The sequence below is a fragment of the Haliaeetus albicilla genome, chromosome Z (genome assembly GCF_947461875.1).
Source record: "Haliaeetus albicilla chromosome Z, bHalAlb1.1, whole genome shotgun sequence".
Lineage (NCBI taxonomy): Eukaryota > Metazoa > Chordata > Aves > Accipitriformes > Accipitridae > Haliaeetus > Haliaeetus albicilla.
The window spans coordinates 28,502,157-28,522,786 of record NC_091516.1 but is presented as its reverse complement, the minus strand read 5'-3'; the positions used below and the strand labels follow the sequence as shown (position 1 = coordinate 28,522,786).

Below are 20,630 nucleotides of genomic sequence, written 5' to 3'. Positions count from 1 at the left end.
GTAAGTGCTGCGTTTCGGCTGTCATCCCGACATTTATTCCGAAGCGAGTTGTTTCACAGGGGCGTTAACTGTGCGTAGTTTAGCTGCCTCTCATTTGGAAGCTCACAGTGTCATCGTCATCCGCTCCGGTGTTACCCTCACCACCCCCGAGAAGGGCTGGTAGACCCGCCGGATGTTCTCCTTCAGAAAAAACAACACCACCACCACCACCACAAACACAGCAGGAGAAGGGCTCCGGAGGGAAGAACGCCGCGGTCGGGGATATGTGTAAGAGAACGAATCGAAAGGTGGGTGTCCCTTAGAGAAACACTCGATGTGTTCTCACACGCTGAAGTTGCCAGGTTTTTGCTGGATTTGTAAGTAAACTAACCTTAAAGCAGAGACGCGTTTCATGTTGGCGCTTGCCTTTTCAGTAGTTGAATTTCATCGGATTTCTTTGGATGGATGTGACAAATAAAAAACCACGGAGGTGATGCCTGCAAAGAATCCCGCGTGAAACAAGACATTAATGGGAGCTCAGTGGTAAAAGCTGAAGAGGATGTGTTGGAAACCTCTTCGGCCTGACTGCCGAAAGGTAACTTCTTGCTTTTTTCTGTTTTTTTTCCCCAGTATATTCCCTGAAATAATATTTTTAGGTTTTTATGACTGTCTCTTTAGCCTTGCAGCTATTATTTTTCTACGTGGATGCTTTTATTTCTGCTTTCACTTACTCTGAATGCAAGTTCAGATTCATACTCCTCTGACTGGAGGTTATGTAGGGCATGTACCCTGGAACTAGAATCCCGGATTTTCTGCATTCCCAGTTCATGTGACTTTCTGGTTTTTTCACCGTTATAATATTATCTTCTGGGCGGTACTGGCTACTTTGTTATACGACTAATTTAGGCAGATAGCCTAAGTGAGGATCTCTTGGTGCTGTCAGATGGCAGGCCACCATAACTGCAGAATTCTGGACTGAATGCCTTTGCAAGCAGAAGATAGTGCATTGCATTAACAGCTCCAGCTGGCTCTAGCACAGCGTACTTGCCAAAACTTTTTTAGGATTCTGAGAAAGTAATTTATTACAATAACTGTGTAGATGTTGAGTTCATGTAGGTTTTTTTTTTCTTTTCAGTAGTTCTTTTTACTCCAGTGCATGGCCAGAAAACAGAGGATGTAATAGCATGCAGTAGGTCTAAAGTACCATCTTGAAAGTACTGAAGAATTGGTCTATTCTGTTGCATTTGTTGAGAAAATGAATGGTGCTTTAATTCTGGTTTGGGCTTCAACTCAGTAAATTTTTTTGTATAAATAAGGAGAAGGCGAGAGCCCGTAAAGTCATATGGCTCTTGAAATGTGATTGTTAACATTAGAAGATTGTAGTCTTTCACAAATCTGGGCCTCCACAGATTTATTTGAAGGTTCAGTGTGTTAAACTCCAAATTAGAAAACTAATTAGATGCAGGAGGTTTTATGGGGCCTTCTTAATAACCCATATATTAAGTGGAAAAAATTAGGCTAAATAATGCTGGTTTCAGGTAACTGAGTTATATGTCTGTACTGTCCCAGGTTTTCAGTCACCATATAGACTGTACAGACACTGTCTTATGATGTATGGTGTCTGAAATTATTGAAGCAAGCTGATGCATTCTGGATGTCAAATAAGTAAAAATACAAATATGAGGAAAGGTAGTACAAGTCCAGGTAGGCACTGGGAGATATTTTTGGCTGACAAATCCAAATTGTTTTTTCAAAATAGCTTTGATTGTTATGTTCAGCATAGCCTAGAATTTTTAATTTATGCCCGTTTGCCTTGCCCAAAAGGAGTAAGCCAGCTTTATGTAGTTGACAGCTTAGCTTTTCAGGCTCACTGCCTTCTCGCTTTGTCCCTTGCCATTTGTTCATGTACAGGTTTGTTTCAAATTTGTTGAAAGCAGCAAATTTATCTTCAGTCAGGTGACACAGTGAATGAAATATTTCCAGCTATATATGAGGTTTGAATTCCGTAAAGAGGTTTTGGTCAATTAGACGTAGAAGAAACACCTTTAAAATGTCGTTAATCATGCCAAAATTACTCAATGGATTAAAAGTCTTAATTTTTGGTTTGGGGTTGTTTGGGGTTGTTTTAGTTTTGATATTGGGTACAAGTGAAAATCAGTCATAATAATGCAAAGTTCTGTTCTGAAAGTACTGAAAATTGTTACCAAACTACTAATGTGCTTACAAGTTGCAAAAGTAGTTATTTAGAATAGTGAAATTAACTGACGATATACTGTGTATGACTTCATGCCTGCCTTTTGAAGAGGACTGAATATTAAATTGCTATTCTCATTTAAATAGCGTAATAAAATTTATTTAAATTGAATACCTTAGGTACTTACACACATTGTCAAAGCTTGTAAGGCAGGCATTGGTACTAATATTGCACATGCTAGTGTACAGTAGCTTTTGGGAGTGATTATTGAGTTGTCAGCCAAGCATACTTGCTGTAATTTTGGGGTAGTTATAATAAGTTATTTCAGAAAATATTCTTTTTTTAAATTTCACACAGGGCATAAGAATAAACTGCAGAAAATACACCATAATTAAATAATCTAAGAATTATATATCTGTTACCCACGGAAAAGAAATTTCCCTAGGTGGTCCATTCCTATTACTTTTGAGAATGCTTTCTCATTTTCTAGGGAAGGACAGAGGTCACTCTCAAGAGTATTTCCTTACCTCTAAGAGCATTGGTTTTATATATAATAGCGTTAATTTTCATTTAGTATAAGGATGGCAGAGAATGGAATTCTGTGACCACTTTATTTCCTTTTGGTGTATATTTACATATTTTAACTCATGCTTCTTCACAGCAGTCTTGCGATACAAACAAGTAAGTGAATCAGTGATGGCAGCTTGATTCGTGACTGATTTAAATCAAAAACCCTTGTATCCTTCATGTGGAAACCAAAAGGATAAGGAACAAATTCCTTACTGATGTCAGTGTGTGTGTAATGGACGGCTAGGTAAGGATTGCAAAAGCAAAGTAAAAAAATTAACTGTTTACAATGATCTAGTATGTAATTGAATGGATTTTCTTATTCATTAAATATTTTTCTCCCACTTCAACTTCATAATAGATATTGTAAAATATGCCACATGGAATCTGGAAGGTGGACTCTGGTACTTAAGGAAGAAGAAATGCACTATGTCTATATTGATGACATAATGGAGGAAATATTTGAGCATTGTTTGGAGGCATAAAATGAGGTCATGGTGGAGCAGAATGCTTCAGGAATACAAAATAATTTGTGCTACTTCATCCCTTCCTCTGTCTAACACCTCCAGATTTCTGCTTACTGTAATTACTAATGATAGTGCTTGGTTCTGTAGGAGGATATAGTTGTTTAACACTTAACTCTCAGTGCAGGGAGAGGAGGAAGGAGGTGATAATCTGTATTAATGGAAACACTACAAATTGGAAAACCAGATGTTTTAATAAGCTTGCTAATATATTCTTAATTTTATATTTGTGTATCATATTTATATGTACACAGGCTGTGTTATCATTCAATTTTGAGGACTATGTTTTTGAAAGTTCGAAACTATTTTATGATTAAAGTGATATGCACATTCTTTGTGTGATAAATTATTCCTCTTATGTGTTGTAAATCAAAGGTATAATCTTGTGTATGTCTTTTAAAAAATGCAACTAATTAAAAGATTTTTGCTGAGGTCCATTTATCTTAATATTTTAAAATTATATTTTCAATTTCAAGTCGTCTTCATTTTCTTTTTTGTTCTAGGTTTCTGCAATGTACTCCGCTAATGTAACTCTACTGTTATTATAAACTTTTGTACAAACACTATTACATGCAGCAGGTTTGTTATTTGTTACCAACTGAAGTAGATACCAATAGATCAGCAAATGCCCATGCCTTATAGGTCTGGTGTCGTGATAACTGTGCTGACCGGCTTGGAAGTGAGTATGTGTGTTGCTGAATTAAGTGCAGTCCACAGTAGCTCTGAAAGTATGTCTGTTAATGAGTTTTCAGACTGTTTCAGAAAATCTGTGTAAATTTATATACATTTACAAATCATAAAAGTAAATTTAAAACCTTGTTAGGCAGTAGAAAAACTAAGTAAATTTTCATTTAGTAAAGGCTTAACCCTTTATCTTGGTCTAGTATAAAAAAATTCCTAAGATACTGTTTCTGTCTTTTACATTGAAAAAGGTGAACATGAAGGATGGGTTAGCCCTTCATATATTAGCATATATTAATATATAGCATATTAGCATATTTGTACAGTATTTAAGTATAAAGCTAGAAAAATAATACAAGGAATCCTGTAATTGCTTGTACAGAGACTGCACGACTGCATCTTTTTTGCTGTATTGAGAATGGCAAAACTTAGTATCGTCACTAAGGTTGCAGATTCTTCATTTAGTTATATTCAGTTTAAGTTTCATTTTAATAAAATGAGAACATAAACAATTTTGGGGAAAAAATAAGTTAACAAAAGTTTGAAATGTATTGGTATGTAATCCATTCTTTTCTCTATAAATGTTAACTGTTTTTTTACTAAAGGCTCAAGAATTAAAGAATATCAACATCCATTTGGGACTTGACTGTAATTGCAAAGAAGCATAATTGGGCGGCTGAATTCAGCCATCCGTAAAGGCTGATGGATGTGCTGAAACCACATGACAGCTTAAAACTGTCCCCTTGGCAGTTTTAAGTGGAGCAAACTGTATATTAACATAGTTAAAACATGTCCATGTGTTTTTAAAGCAGTATTCACTTCTGAAAAGTGAGCATTCAATAATAAATGGTAGCATTCTGCTCTAGAGATCTTATAATGGAGTGTTATTATAGCTTTAGCCCAGCAGTTTTAAGGGGAAGGTAAGTTTTTGCTACTTTTAATGCCAATTACGCCTGCCGGGCCGGGGGGGGAGGGGAGCATGCTGAGAAGTGCAGTCCGGGCAGGAGCCTCCTTGGGTCCCGCAAGGGAGAGTCCCTCGCTGTGCTTTGTATCCAGGGACTTAAGTTGAGTTACTCAAATGTAACTGGTCTTGTACAAAAACTTGCTTTCTATACAGGATGAAGTGAAGTACAACTGTTTGCCGCTTTAGACCAGTGATTTTTTGTTGTTGTTTGGGGGTTGTTTGGGGTTGTTGGTTTGTTGCTGGTTTTTTCCCCAAAGTCTGTGCTAGTCTCGCTGTTACTCTGCCGGATTTTCTTGACCCTCTTTTTCTTTAGCTCATTGCTTTGAAATGACTGCCAGACCTAAATCCACATATGGGCTGCCTTCTTAGCTCCAATTTTGCAACAGCCCGCCACACCACATTTAAATTTAGCTTCATGCCCTGTGCTCCCAAAGGTACTCCCACTGTAATAGCAGAATGGCAACACCTCTGAATTCCTTTGCTGTTACCCCTCGCTTATGTTAAAGCTGGAATTGAAAATAGCTAGTTCACAGGCTTCTTGTAGCACGGCCCATAACTCGGGTCTAATCTGAGTTTTCTCTGGGCCAATGTGACTACCCCTCATCATATAAACCGAAACAGTAGTTCTAGTCTTAGCCTTTAATTGCTGCCACTGATCTCAAGATGTGAGGCAAACTGACAGCAGCATTTGTAACATCCTGGTGACTCGTGCTGGTTGCATGTGTCAGTTTATCTCATCGCCTTTTTACCATTCCTCGTCTTCTTGTGATGATCATGTCTTACATGTCTTAGTTGAACCACAAATTGTCATAACCCAGTGAATGATGGTAACAGCAACAATTAGTTTAACTGGTCTTCTCCTGAATTTGTGTGTTAACTATTTGTAGTCTGAATCCTTGCCTTACCCACAAAGCCTAATACTAGCCTATGCCAGTGCTACTGAATGTGTTCTGTTAGTCCAAACTGGTACTGGCTGTCCACCTACCTACTTTCTCAATTTCTTCCTCACCCTAGGCTGTTTTTTCCAGTCTCAGTCCTGCTTAATGGTAAGCAGGTGGGAGGAAGTAAGCATTCAGAGAACTGGATAGATAAGGAGTCTCACTCATATTTCAAAGGAAACACCTTTTTGCTTCGATCTCCCAAGTAAGCATTCAGATACTTTCCCCTGCTTGATCTACCCCTTAAATATTATCTCTTAAATCTTTCTTGGCTCATACTAGTGCTTGTGGTTTCTTACAGTTCTTGTGTTGAGATAATTCTATATTCAAAACTTTCTAGATAATAGGAATCATATTTAGCATCCACTGAAATTATATGTCCATGGAGGTAAACAATGCTCCTTAGTTAAGAGTATAAGCAGTCTCATTTCACTTATTCTCATGTAACACAGTTCAAAATGAAAATCCAAGGTTAAGTGTGTGCTACAAGTATGTAAGGTGTCATTCTGTCTTTGCTAGGAGACTAGCAGTGCTTGTAATGGTAGGCTCCAATAAAATGAAAAGATCTGAAATTTGCTGGCAAAGCTTCTGTAAATGTGTGCAAAAATGAACTGCCACTTCCAATATAAATCTTACAGTTTGTTTTGCATGCATGTAAAATAAGGTAAGTGAACTTGAGGAGTTACATATGTAAAATGTACACTCTCTTGGTAGCTCTGCATATTTTGAAACTTTTCAACCTGTAGTTCCTCAAGCAATGAGCAAAATACTAAGAAAACAGACTTGTTTCCAATTCATTCACACCATATATAAAGTAATTTTAAAGTACTTGTTTAGCTATTAGAATGGAGAATTACTAGAATTAAAATTTTATGTGCAAGTATAACAACCTTATTAGCTTATCACTCATTAAACAGATAAGAAATCAAGCCTGGTTGTCAAATTAAATAAAGAGTTCTAATTAAAAAATAATGTTGCTTGGGTTTTGGTTGGGTTTTTTTTCAGGTAGAAAGCATCTTGCTTCAAAATAAGTCTGTACTTCTTTTGTGTAGTGTTTAAAATAGTGCTGTACTCTGAGTCCAAACTTTCAAGAAGTCACAGATACATATGATTCGTTTCTTTAATACACAGTTGAAATGTTACCAGAAGCAAATACAAGTAAAAAAACATGGCTAACTAAGGACACCTGTCATTTTTCATGTATACAAAAATTATACATTCACGGGACAGTGCAGCCTAGTGTATTATCCTCAAACATTATGGAGAAGCATTAAGTATACAGCATAGCTTTCATCTTTCTGTTTCTTAGCATTGTCTGGCATTGCCTTCTGGCCTTGTATCCTTGTTTGAACAACAGTGTTTCATGTCATAGGCATTTACCCTGGCAGGGAAAAATATCTGTACTCTGATTGTATGTAAAATTCAGTTGTTACTGCTTTTTAATGACAATCTGGCCGAATAGTATGTAAACAACTATTTTTATTAACTTACAATGTCAGGTTTCTCTACATGACCAGGAACCTTGCTTGTTAAAACATTTCTGAAATACTAGGTGCTACAAGTGAGAACTTCTTTGCCTTTCTGAACATAACGCGCTGCTTTATTTTCTTCTAATGGTTTTCTATTCCTATCCTTATTTTAATGTCTCAGCGCTCTTAGAGTTACCTAGAGAGCCCTGCTGCTAAGAAGGCAAGCTGTGTTTCTTGATTGAAATATCTCCTGTGGATGAGTTCTGCTCAATTAATAATGACAGAGACCAGAACAGTTTTCCAGAGACCCTTGCTGATGCCCAAGGCCTGTAGATGCTGAAAGCAATGTTAAGCCTATTTTTTCTGGCTTTAGTAAAATGAAAATTCTGCAAGAATATTCTTAGTCATTGCATTCCAAATATAAAAAATAGAGATGTGGAAAGGCTGAACATGAAACTTAATGCAAACTCATGCTTTAGAGATCAAGATTGTGATTAATGACTAGAGTTGTTGTATATTAGGACACTTGGAATATACCTGTCAGTTTCTCTTCTCTTTTTCTTTTTTTTTTTCTCCTTTTGTGCTTAAAAGAGAAAGAACACATGCTACAGCCCTCTCCCTGAAACATGACAAGGTGGTTGCATTGCTGTGTTGACCAAGGTCATGCAGCTGATTAAGCTGGGATTCTGCAGGTGATTAATGTCTCTGGAGTGTGTGGTGCTATTTTTATCTTAGAAATACTGTTGATGAACCAGTACCCTCCTCCAGCAGTTAAAGTATAGCCATGACGAGATCAATTCTTCTCTGAAATTGTTTACCAGTTCTACCTCTTCCATGGAGCTGGAGTTGTTAATATGGGTAGTGAGCACAAAGCTGAATTACTTCAGTCTCCCCAAAGATGAGACAATCAGGTTTTTGCCTACATAGCTAAAACTGAAGACATAGGAGTAACTCTGCTGGTTCAGACCAAGAGACTGTCTGGCTGCAGGAGTCTGTCACTGATCAGAAGCCACAGATGGATACCTGGATACCTAGGGAGGACTAAAAGGAGCTTGTGCCTGTGATACTCTCCTCTGTCTTCTTCCCCTGTTAGAGTACTCTCTTAGCCTCTGACTATTCCTCGGCTCCAGGGAAGTGAAAAGACTGTAGTCTGTTTTGTTAGTAACCCTCAGAAGATCTCATTAAGAAACCCTAGTCTTCCCTTGAACTCGTACAAATTCTTTGTCATCTCTAGCTGGATGAGGTGTAGTCTCTCATTTTTCTTTTCCAGGAGGTTTAGTAGTTCAGTATTGGATAGGAGGAACAACTAAGGCTATACCATTGAGCTGTGTCAGTTACTGGATTCTGCCAGTCTTCAGCTGCACATGTTTTCTGAAATGTGCAGCTTTGCATCATCCTCCAATCCTGGCTTTTCCTCCCCTTTTGCTACATCAGTATGTGTACCTATGCGTATAAATTTTGATGGGCAAACAAACAGTCCTTCTTTGCCCAAGGGATTAGGAAAGTTGTCTCGCATCCTTCCCACTGTGAAAAGCTCTTGCAGTGTTTTGGGGTTTTTGTCAAAGCTGTTTAAAAAGAAAAAAAGGAATGGATCATTAATTAGCAGTTTGATAGTTTTACCTGTCTAGGGGAGGAAGGAGTGACATCTAATTAATGTTATTGATATTTGCTAGATCAGTTGCAATGTCATAAAATGCACAGAATTAAAGATGAGGCTCCTCATGCAGCTGAGTTCCTCACTCCTACCTTTGTTAAATACACGTTTTTGAAAATACAAATAGCTGTGCTCTTTATTTTCAAAAGAATGTTGTATAAGAGAATTTCGGGTTCTCCTGTATACAGAAGAGATATGTGAATTAAATAAAATGTGAAGAATAAGTTGTTGTCTCTCACTGTGATTTTTGATGCTAGTGTTCAGGAGTTTCTGAATTACGTATGTCATTACACTAAAAGTAGCTGACTCATTGTGACATCAGTCAGCAGTAAAATTATGTAAGTTTGGAGAAGAGAGCATTTAAGATGAATATTTTAGAGCATGTGTGTTTTTAATACAAGTGACTGATGTGACTCCCCAAGGTTAAGTATCACAGATGATCTGGGCTACTGCTCTGCTTTCAATAGAAAAGCTCTGCTCTTAACAGGTAGAAATCAGGTGACTGAATGAAAAAAGTGAGTGGGGATTTTTATCCGCTCTTATTAGGGAGAGTTGACACAAGGCTTCTTTTTATGTCACTTTTTTAACACTCCTTACTCGGAATAATAAAGACTTTGGGGACTCAGCCCTCTGCTTTTGCATTCTCTTTGTAGGTTTGGGCATATATTCAGGTGACAATGATACACACAGCCTCTGTTCACATGTAAGTGTTCTAGACCTTGACTACCTTGGTGATGTCCCCAGACTCTCCAGTATGTCACTGTTTTTCTTGTTCTGGGGAGTGCAAAACTGGACACAGTGTACTCCAAATGTGGTCATTAAAGTGTAGAATATTTCATTTGCTTTGGCTTCTTGAACTGTTCTAATAAAATGTCCCAAATAATTCCAGTTTTTAAGTGGAATTTGACCTCCACTGCAGTTACCAAAAAGATTGAGGTGTATGTGTGTACCATCTATCCTAAGTAAAAGATCTTTTTTTTTTTCTAATATCAAGGCTTCAGCTTGTGAATCTACAGCTCTCAGAAGTCAGATAATGCTGAAGCATGGAGGAAAACTATGTTATATATAAAATAAATACTTGTGGATCAGGCTTATTCAAGGATTCTTTTTAATCCTCCCTCATTAGCCCCTCCTGGGCTATGGTTACCCTCCAAACTTTGCAAAATATACTGACTTGATGGAAGTGAACAATTTTATTTAAGGGTGACGCATCCAAGCCTCAATTAGTTCAATCATGCTAGATAATGTAAAAACACCTGTAAGCAGAGGGCTACTGAGAATAACAGCTGTCACTTCTGAAGCCTTCAGATCCTGCAATACTCAGTCCTGGTACTTGTAACTTAAAATGCCACACTGCATTATGTGGATAGTAACATGGATTGCTAGAAACAAGGAGATGATACCACAATTGAAGTTTACTTTGAATCGGGGACTTGTTTGTTCCTCTATACTGTTAAGTGGTGAAATTACATTTTTAGTGACGTTGATGGCAAAATACTTATGGACCCATGGTATGGTGAATGGATGAAGTCTCACCTTTCTTTTAAAGGCTGGGAAGCAAATAGAGGAATTCTTGGAATATGTCTGCCTGTTTGGTATCTGCAGTTGCTGTTTCAGTTTGCATCTTTTTCAGTTATGCTTTTGTAGTGCTGTTGATGACTCAAATTCCAAATACCTCTTACTAAGATAAAGTAGCTTTTAGGTGGTGAATAGGAAAGGGTAGTTGTTACTCTGGAGAATGTTTAAAGGATATTGCTAGGGAAGAACTCAGCTAGGTGCACGTTAATGTAGGTAAAGAGGAGTTATGATAGTTCTGGCAATAGGCTATAGCTGCGTACGTCTCAGTTTTATTGCTGTTTAGTTCAGTCTTAGTTTAGTGATTAGGAAACAGATTTGACCTTACTTATTCTTTAATGCACAAAATCCTGTTTGTCAGTAGGTGTTTTATTTACTCTGAAGGGGAGACATAAATCTTATTTGTCATCTCTCAAGTGCAATGAAATGCAACAAACATCATCTGAACTAAAGGTAGTAGCAGAGAGATAGTAGGGCAATAGTGTTATAAATAAGATTAGTTTTTAACCTTGGTCCTCGATCTGTGGAATGGCTCATTCTGGCTTACCAAAAATGCGAGTTGTATTTTTTTTTTCCTTCCTCCTTGCCTTGCCTTGGCAGCAAGAGGCTGATCCCAAAGACTAGGATATAAATGAGATTCCTTTGGATTCAAGGAATTTATGCTGGCTTGATTTGATACAAGGAAATACAGGAGGGTAATTAATTGGGCCTTCTCCTTTCCTATAGCTCAGAAATTTAAGTGCACATATCTGTGAGACCTGCTTGTTACTTTGATTTAATGAAACATGCATCTTCATGGCCTTTAGGTTTGGTTTGTTCAGCAAACGTAACATTTAAATGTGCACTTTCCATTGAGAAGGTTAGATGCAAATTCACTTCCATTAAACTAAGTGGCTTTTCCTCTTTATATAAAAGACTAAAGATAGATTCAGTCTGTGAATAATCATGTGATGTGTACAGAAAACAAATAAGGTTTTTCAAATGTAGCAGACATGGATGTACATTTTCTGGGTCAGATCTGCTGGCACATAGGAATGCCATTAAGGCAAAATAAGGAATAAGCCTACATTGCTCTAGGCTGGCTAAGCAGACCTCTCTGCTCATATGACATAGTATGGAGAGAAATAAAATGCATTTATGCTAAACAATTAGTTGAACAAAAGTATTTGTATAGGACTCCTCCAAGAAACTGTAGTTGGCTGTGCTGCAGTTTCCAAGTCAACAACCCCCTGAGAGTATCTCCTGGGGTTTTTTTGTTCTGAGTTACTCTGTGATCTCCTAAACTGAGTGAATTAAGGGTCAAAAGCTGGTACAGTTCTATGAGACACCTTTTTAATAATGAAACCAAACTACTTCAGCAGACTAAGTCTAAAGCAAAACATGTTTTGATTCTATATCAACTGTGCATTTTGCAGTTCTTGCTAAGCATCTTTAAATAAACTAGCTATCATTATTATTCAGTTGCCCACAAAGGTATATTATATGATGATGTTTTTATTTTTTATTTATTTTAGAAACATTCTTATAGCTGAAGTATGTTAACACAAGAAATGTCAGGCTTGGACAATTTCTGAAGTGTTTTCTACAAAAAAAAAAAAAAAAACAAAACTGAAAAGCACTCTTTAGAATAGAATCAAGGAGAACAGGTTACAGTTTTACATCAGCTGTGTGGGACATTTTATAACCCTTTCTCCAACTTCTCTTCAGAAACCCAACTCCATTTACACTCACATGGATGCAAACTTGAATTCAGCTACATGTGAGAACAGGGCCTGACCTGTCTCTTATTTTGTAGTAGTATGGCTTAATATGTTTGAATTTGTTTATGTTTATCTAAATGTTACAGCTGTCACATAGAATAGTAATATAGTAAATATGAAGAATATCAGTAAATCTGCAGTAGGTGCAAGTGCTTTCCAAAGTGCCAGATTCTATGTTGCACTGAACCTGTGTAACATGAACATAAAGCACAGCCACTGCTACTTGTTGTGAAAAGGTTTCACACTTCAAAAAAATGCTGTAAATGACTTCTTAGAATACTGGACAATATGAGCTTAAAACCACTCTCTACTGATCTAGCAGCACTGTCATTCTTTACTGAAGACAAGTTTTTAAACCATAACATCATGGAATTATGTTATTCTTATTTAAGATTGTAAATTTGAAACATTTACTATCACTTGATTAAATTAATACAGTGGTGTTCTTCATGGCAGAACTTATTATCAAACACCTTATTGCTCCTGAGTGCTAGGAAAATATGTTTGAATATATGAGTGGTGGTAAAATGCAATGGAGGAGTTCTTTTGTTTTGTTTCATCATTAACTGAGGTGGTAGCACAGTTGTTTTGACTTCACTTCTGGGGTAGGGCTGACAAAGCCCCATTTCATATTGAATCATCTGACTTGTAGAAAGCACATTTAATACTCATTGCAGAAGACAGAGATTAAAAGTTTCTCAAGCCTACGGCAAACAAAGGTAGAACATAAATTTCTGATGTTTGGCATTTCCTGCATTCCTTCTTTGTTAAATCCCGGTAATATGCTGCCGTTTCTAAATGTGGAAAAGAAGAAACCATGTGCTATGTTCTGCTGGAACAGCAGCTCTTACTGGAATTGTAGAAAAGTGATTTATATTAGCCCCTAACCTCATTTTTCAAACCTTTTTGGACATGGACTTAACAGTATTATGCGGTTGTGGGTTTTGGAGTAACTCATCAGTGCTTGTTTTCAGAAGCAGTCACTCAAGGCTTTGATCTTGCAGTGAAAGTACTAAATGCTATTTTAGTACAGTCTGAAGAAAAAAGTGAAGAATGAAAAGGCTTTTATGGTAAAAAGCATTTGCACTTCACATATTTTATTTTAATATCCTGAGTTTGGCTGTGGCTGCTGGAAGATGATTTGATGTAAAGACAAGAACAATTACAAGATAATAACTTTTTCAACATACAGAAGCCTGCCCTCAGACACTAGGGGGTGCAACAAAACCTTATTGCTGATGCCTTTAGAGACTTGACCTACCTTGGCTTGAAGCTCTGGTTGTAGATAGATGGATTTCCTCTATGTGTCTGTGGGAAGAAAATGCTGTGGCTAGAATACACTCCTCTTAATGAGAATGTTCTCTAGAATACTACCTGTTGATTTACAATACGAGATGATGTTTCAATCCTAGTCTTAAAAACAAAGAGACAGAAAAATAAGCAGTATTTTGCATATTGCCCAGTGCCTCTCCTGTATTGAAATAATTTATTGCATATTTTTCTGCACCAAATAGCTTTGATCGTAGGCTTATTTACTGATGGATGAAGCGGTGACGAAGATGGTATTTGAAATACTGCTTTCCCTATATGTTTAGGAACTGTATGTTTGTTAGGGAATACTCATCAGTGCCTGAAACACGGGAGAGTTTTCAGTTAACAGTGATGAATGCCATACAGAGCAGGCCTGAGTCTGCCACTGTTCCCAGGTGCTTTTCACTTGACGTAACAACTGAATTTGGTGTGTAATATTGAGCGGGGTCTTTGGGAAGAAGAAGCACTGTGGGTAAAAAGCCCTGTGTAGTTGTGGAGGAGTGGCCCAGAACAGTGCACTCACAGCAGCCACATTAGTGTGAGAAGGTGAGAAGGGTGCAATGAATGACAAAGGGGTGGGCTATAGCATGCATTTTAGGGGCTGTTGTGGTACCGCTGCATGCTCTAGAACCTTCTGGTGGAAAATTTAGTTCACACCATTGCAGAAAGTAGCATAGTCACCATCACACTATGGCTAAAATGAACTCCCCATGCTTTCTTCACTACAGAAACTTTTATTTTTGAGCTCATGGCCTGACAGTTAGCTGCTCGCTGCTATTCACAGAATCACAGACTGGTCGAGGTTGGAAGGGACCTCTGGAGGTCAGCTGGTCCAACCCCCTGCTCAACCAGGGCCACCTACAGCCAGCTGCCCAGGACCATGTCCAGACAGCTTTGGAGTATCTCCAAGGAGGGAGACTCCACAGCCTCCCTGGGCAACCTGTGCCAGCGCTCAGACACCCTCACAGTGAAAAGCGTTTCCTTGTGCTCAGAGGGAACCTCTCAGTGTCTCAGTTTGTGCCCACTGCCTCTCGTCCTGTCAGCGGGCACCACTGAAAAGAGCCTGGCTCTGCCCTCTTTGCACCCTCCCTTCAGGTATTTATATAAATTAATGACATCCCTCCCCAAGCCCACTCTTCTCCAGACTTTAATAGTCTCAGCTTTCTCAGCCTTTCCTCGCAGGAGAGATGCCCCAGTCCCTTCATCATCTCTGTGACCATTCCTGGATGCTCTCCAGTGTGTCCACGTCTCACTTGCACTGTGGAGCCTAGAACTGGACCCAACACTCCAGGTGTGGCCTCACCAGTGCTGAGGTGGAGGGAAGGCTCACCTCCTCCAGCTTCTGGCAGCACTCCTCCTAATGCAGCCCAGGATGCTGTTGGCTTTTTTCTTGCCACAAGGGTGCGTTGCTGGCTGTGGTCAATTCAGTATCCACTGGGACCGCCCCCTCGCCCCCCCACCCCGGTCCTTTTCTGTGAAAGTGCTTTCTAGCTGGGCAGCCCATAGCATGTACTGGCGCAGGGGGTTGTGCCTCCCCAGGTGCAGGACTGTGCACTTCTTGTTGAACTTCATGAGGTTCTTGTCAGCCCATTTCTCCAGCATTCTTTGTAAAGAAGTGTAGATCCTCTTTTTCAGGAAAGGTGATAAAATGATGAAGAATGGTTCTAGAGGTAAATAATACAGCATTTGCCATAAAAACTCCACCACATTTTGGATTGCTTCACCAAAAGATAAGTGTGTGAGTTTTCTTCTGCTTTCTTGCAGACTTGGATCATCATATGTCAAGCTTATCTTTCTCAGCCCTGTATCATTATGGAATATAAAGTTATATTGAAGAGTTCCAGAAGTCCATGCTTAATGAAAGAAAACTTCCAATGTGGTATTTCTGACAGCATAATGAGCATTTATCTCTGTGTGCATTATAGAACTCTGAACTGGACCTCTGAAATTATGGTTTGTGTCATGATGAACTGAAACAGCCCCTTCAATCCAAAGTTTGAAGGACTTCATGTTCAGAATTTTCCCCTGATCAATCCAGACCTTTAACTCCTGACTTAAAGCCATGCTGATGAAGGGGACCTGATGTGGATGAGAATGGTATATGGCCTGAAAATATGCATAGCATTATATGATACAAATATGGTTAAAATTTAATCTGTGTGTTTTAAGGTAAAAGTTTTCTATACATATCAACTGGGAAGAGCGATTGTTGTAAAGCAAAGAAATATTTAAGTAATAAGTAGGCTAACACCTGCTGAAGACAGTACTTCTTAATTTGTTTTGCTGATTTTTGTACCATTTTTAGCTGTGGCAGAAGGAGCAATATCTTGTGACAGATATATATTAAGTGTTCAGCAGCAACCTTCCCTGAATGCTGGAAATAACGTGCACCTGTCCCATCCCAATTTCTCAGGATGATGACTCAGGTATGCTGATTCCCAGGTCAGGATTAAGGTGAAACGACACCAGGGATCCTTTAACCCAGAAAACTCAACTTTTATTCGCTCACAACAAGAATTGGCATGCTCACCACAAAAATTGGTATGCTTACAACAAAAATTGGCATGGAACTATGTCAGTAAACTGTGTAATATGTGCTAGCCCTACATCACCGAACATATACTACAGGTCTGGCTTATTTGGGGAAGACAATAAGGAGATCCCTCCCGCTGAGTCATGAGGTTCAGAGCAGACCCCCTTGCTTTCTAGACTCCTTCTCAGAGAGGAGCCCGGGGGCGGCTGGATCTGCTCTTAGTCCCAGGCTTGGTCAGCGGTTGATGTCTAAAGGGATGAGGTGTAGGGATTACAGGAAAAAAAGAGAAAGAGAGAAAAGAGAAAGATTTCACCAGTTCTGGGTCCAGCGTTGATTCAGTCAGCCAAGGGTCCGGTTCTGGTGGGCTTGCACACGTGGGGCTTCAGTTTGTGTCCTTTTATCATCCTTGCCCCTCCTTTGGGCGGGCATTAGGCTAATTAGGTGTCATGAGTGGTTTGTGAGCCTTTGGGCTTGGGGGTCGTTTGGAGAGTAACTTCCCCTGCCCTTCACGGTGACTTGCCCTGTTGAGCACACCAGAACAGGGAGCTGCGCGCCCTGCGGCACAACCTCCCTGTCCTGCTGCTGATGGGTGCTGATCTGTGCTGATCGACTTTTCAGCTGTGGGTCCTTGCTATGCAGAGTTAGTCGTTAAGCAGAACTTGCCCCACCACAATTTTTGAGACATGAACTCTTTCAGTGTCTCGCACCACCCCATGGCTGAAACATTGTCTATATGATATTCTCTGTAGTCTTATCCCAGGCTGGTGATTTAGATGTAAAGAAAAGAGAGACAGAGAAAAACGAGAGAGATAACATATAAAACTTCACTTAACAGACAGAAGAGGGGGAGAAGAGAGAAGAGAGAGAAGGGATGGCAAGGGTAATCATACAGTGAACAATTTCACAGCCAAGCATTAAGAACAAAAAATCCACATAACATGTGTCCAATGCTAACAAGTAATTTTCCCCACGCCATGAGTCCCAAGGACATTAGGAGAGAGGTCAGCAACGATCCTCCATTAAGTCAATCTCTTGGTTGCATCGCTTAGGAAAGTTCTCCAGTCTTGCCTGTAACTTCTCTCATCTTCTTTCATGCTTCTTCTGATAGCATATTTCCATACATTCTATATGGTATGTGTAAATATTTTGATGATTTTAATATTTTGTACCAGCCATGGAAACTGGTTTACTGCTAGGTGACTGTAAAAGTGAGATTTGGTAAATAATTATTAGAAATTTTATACTAACACTATGGTTGAAATAATAGACAAAAGTATAGGCAAGCAGTTAACTAGTAGAGGTAGTTACTCATAAGTTTTGCAGTTCTTTGCTCTTATGACTAGATGTTCCTGTATGCTAGATGAGAACAATGTTGAAACTGACCACATGATTGAAACTGCCTTAAGCTTCAAGATCAAAGAACAAGGACAAGAACAAAGACTTCAAGGACAACCAACAGAATCTCAGATGGGTCAGTGGTCATAAAAGCAGCCCTTCGACTCAAATGAATTCTTCATTGTGCATGATCAGATGTAAGCAGTACTATGATAATCAGTTATAATCATTTTTATGTATATGTATACTAATCTGATTAATATGTAATTAGTTATTCTATATAACCTGTTTGTGCTAAAGCTGTGGTATGCATGCTAGGTAGAGTTATCCCCTGTGCATCCAGTGCTGCAATAAAGAATGCCTGCTTTCTAAAACTCCAAAACGAGTCTTAGAGAGTTTCTTTGACCGGCTTTTCAGTATCACTTCTAAGGAGGTAGTTGCATTGTATATGGTGAGACAGCATTCTCCGTTGGTGAGATTTAACATCCCATATATCCTATGTTCTTTTAACAACAACACCACAAGATTCAAGGTTTCCTCCTCGGGGAAGATAAATCTTTGAATTGTCAGAGAGAGTTTTTTGTGGTTTGGGTTTTTTTTGTTGGGGTTTGGTTTTGGTTTTTTGTTTGTTTGTTTTGGTTTGGTTTTTTTGTTTTCCACAAGGTTGGTGATATATAGATTAATGAGGCCTAATTTAATTCCGTTGTACAAACCCCTGGATTGGTGTCATTCCAGAGGTGCATAAAACCTTGAATCAAATTCCAAGCTAAATCTGGAGAATCTTTTCCCTGTCCTCCAGTGGAAAGGATGAAGGAGAAGGCTCCCCAAAGCATCTTTCTCTATAATAACAGACAAGAATTACAAATAACAATAAACTGATAACACAAATAACAGTTAATATATCAGGACTAACATGCATCCCTTGCCATCTTTCTCCTTGGTTCTACAACATGCAAATGTAAAGCATACATAGATTAAAATGAGGGTATTATCCATCGCATGTGGATTTCGTGGTCTTTTCCGTGTGCATCAGTTGCTATTCACACATACAGATACTTTACAGTGGGTAAATCTACCAGAACAGGTTGTCCAGGATAGTGGAGTGGGTGTATTGGATCTTTCTTATCTGCTCTTCCTGGAAGTAGGGAGGGGGGCTTCGGGCAAAATGCAGTCAGTCTAGGACATCCATCCACCCAGCAGTGGCTATTTACTTTCATGACCGCATCTGGCACTTGTTGCAGCCATCCCAGTTTGTGGGGTTTTAGGGCTTGTTTTAGAAGTCCATTAGTACGCTCTACTATACCATTTGCTTGAGGGTAGTATGGGGTGTGGAAAACCCACTGTATTTCTTCCTTGTGTACCCACTTTTGGACCAACCCAGCAGTAAAGTAGCTCCCATTATCCTGCAAAGCTAGGCTAACTACAAAGAGGCCTTTTTCCCAAACTGAATACCATGTTTCTGCATCTTTGAAACTGCACGAGTAAAACCCGATAGGTCGGTGTCCTGGTTTCAGCTGGGATAGAGTTAACTGTCTTCCTAGTAGCTGGTGCAGTGCTATGTTTTGAGTTCAGTATGTGAAGAATGTTGATAACACTGATGTTTTCAGTTGTTGCTCAGTAGTGTTTAGACTATAGTCAAGGATTTTTCAGCTTCTCATGCCCAGCCAGGGCACCTGACCCAAACTGGCCAACAGTGTATTCCATACCATGGGACGTCCCATCTAGTTTAGGAACTGGGAAGTGGGGGGCAGGGATTCGCCGCTCGGGGACTGGCTGGGTGTCGGTCGGGGGGTGGTGAGCAATTGCCCTGCGCATCATTTGGACATTTCAATCCTTTTATTACTACTGTTGTCATTTTATTAGTGTTATCATTATCATTATTAGTTTCTTCTTTTCTGTTCTATTAAATCGTTCTTATCTCAACCCAGGAGTTTTACTTCTTTTCCTGATTTTCTCCCCCATCCCACTGGATGGGGGGGCAGTGAGTGAGCGGCTGCGTGGTGCTTAGTTGCTGGCTGGGGTTAAACCACGACAGTCGGGTTGGACCCTCTGGTCTGCATTACAACATATGTATGGACAGTCCGTGAATTGCAAAACCCCACTAGATGTGGAGTGGATCTGTCGGGTGTATTGGCCCTAAGACCCCACAGATTAACAGCTTCAGAGCTTCCTCGTGAATGGAGGTCCTGTCCCAAGCAGCTCTGTTGCATGTTAAATCATAGAGGGGCCGGACTATGATAGAGAAATTGGGAATATGTTTCCTCCAGAATACTAGCAAACCTAGGGCATGTTGTAGTTCCCTCTTATTTCCAGGCATTTTAACCCATTTGAGGGTAGTTAAGGTTTCGGGGGGAATGCACACTGTTCCTCCCCTCCACCAGATACCCAGGAACTTTGCTTCGCAAGATGGGAGTTGTAACTTTTCATCTGGAATTTGGAGTCCTAATTCTTCTAAGTGAGTAATTATCTCTGCTTGGGTCTGTCCCACTACTTTGATATCAGGGCCACCAATCAATACATCATCAATACACTGGTATATCTTAACCCCTTCTGCAGGAGTGAGTTTGGTGAGCTCTTGAGCCAATGCATAATGATCAATTGTTGGTGAGTGCCAATATCCCTGGGGGAGAAAAGTAAAAGTGAATTGCACGCCTTCCTGTGTAAAAGCAAAGCGGTCTCAGTCTGCTTCCTGCAAAGGGACCATAGAGAACATATCTTTTACATTGATAATTGCTAAAATCTGATGGGCTTGTTCTTGTGTGGTCGCAATTAGCTCAGCTATGTTAGGTACCACAGCTGTCAAGGGGTCCAGACGTTGGCATTCAGACGCCAGTAGTCAATGGTCAATCACCACTTTCTGTTGGGTTTATGGATTGGCCACACCAGGGAATTACAAGGTCAGCGTGTGGGGACAACTATCCCTTGCTCCCATAATTCAGCTATCACCGAAGTGATCCCTTCTCTCGCCCCTGAGGGGAGCAGGTGAGGTTTGACATTAACAATACTAGAAAGGGGTAGTTCAGGTGCAGGCTGTAATAGTTGTACAGACACGGTGGGGAGACCAAACACCCGCTCTCTTCCTCTCGAGTCTATCCAGGCTCATCCTTGCAGCAAATCTAGTCCCAAAATGTTAGTTGGTAGTGGTC

At 39.5% G+C, this 20,630-nt stretch overlaps 1 long non-coding RNA gene across 3 annotated transcripts; it reads left to right on the top strand.

Annotated features, from left to right (window-relative positions):
- Positions 1 to 19: 19 nt before the first annotated feature.
- On the top strand, positions 20 to 17,866 carry LOC138683986 (uncharacterized). 3 transcript variants are annotated; one of them, XR_011323473.1, is made up of 3 exons: positions 20 to 287; positions 414 to 574; positions 2,835 to 17,866. It is a non-coding gene; the product is annotated as an uncharacterized lncRNA (long non-coding RNA). The 3 variants fall into 3 exon arrangements; XR_011323471.1 differs by having other exon boundaries at positions 666 to 17,866; XR_011323472.1 differs by having other exon boundaries at positions 212 to 287; positions 417 to 574; positions 666 to 17,866.
- The last annotated feature ends 2,764 nt before the right edge of the window (positions 17,867 to 20,630 follow it).